The following is a 1,063-nucleotide window of genomic DNA, read 5'->3' as shown; positions in this document are numbered from 1 at the left end:
TGAGCCCTGTGCCAGACCACAGGGAACGTGAAATGTGTGAGCTGGCTCCAGTTGGCCTCGAGTTCAGCATTTCCAAATGTTTCCAGTGTTGTGCTAGAACAGTGGTCCTATCTATCTATCATGTCTATCTATCTATCTATCTATATATCTATCTACAGTATCTATCTATCTATGCGAGTGTGTGTGTGTGTGTGTGTGTGTGTGTGTGTGTGTGTGTGTGTGTGTGTGTGTGTGTGTGTGTGTGTGTGTGTGTGTGTGTGTGTGTGTGTGTGTGTGTGTGTGTGGGTGGGTGTGTGTGTGGAGAGAGAGACAGAGACACAGAGATTATAAGAGAGAGAGAGAGAGAGAGAGAGAGAGAGAGAGAGAGAGAGAGAGAGAGAGAGAGAGAGAGAGAACTAAGTACACTGATAGAAAGATAAGTGCATGCCGTTGCTGTCAGGCAGAAATCTCCAAATGAACATAATAAACATAAATACAAAAACAGGGGAACGAAACATGGTACAAAAGGTGCAGTATATCTATTCAAGGCTAAGACTAAAACAATATTTACTTGGATCATGTAGTATTGCACTAAGAAAATAGCAGTGTTTTAGAGGGCAATATATATTTGTACACTAAAGGGAATTGTGTATAAAGTGCAGTATTACTTTCAAGTAGTACGGGATACGTCGTCAAATAAAGTGCAGGATTGATTACGAATGATCTTAAGTTTGGTTATCATGTAATCAATCTCTTAAGGCCAATGGAAGGTTATTCCATGTCGAACAACCCTGTACTTCAGATGCCTGAAGACCGTCTGTGTCAGTGGTTCTCAACCAGTGGTCCGGGGACCACCAGTGGTCCTTGAGGGGGTTCCAGGTGGTCCCCAGCTAAATGATGGAGAGTTGGTAACCAAATGGACCCTTACAGATCTTTAAAGACGGGGTGCCGTGATTTTCAGTGATCCCCCCCCCCCCCCCCCCTAAAACAATCATCAGGTATTATGGTTATACTAGGAGGAAGATTTTTTTCAAAAAAGTGTACAGAAAGTGTTAAAATTATGTTTTTATATGGACACGCCTCC

This window comes from Gymnoscopelus braueri (genome assembly GCF_963280865.1).
Source record: "Gymnoscopelus braueri genome assembly, chromosome: 18".
In the NCBI taxonomy this organism is placed as follows: Eukaryota; Metazoa; Chordata; class Actinopteri; order Myctophiformes; family Myctophidae; genus Gymnoscopelus; species Gymnoscopelus braueri.
Note: the sequence above shows the minus strand (reverse complement) of the source record.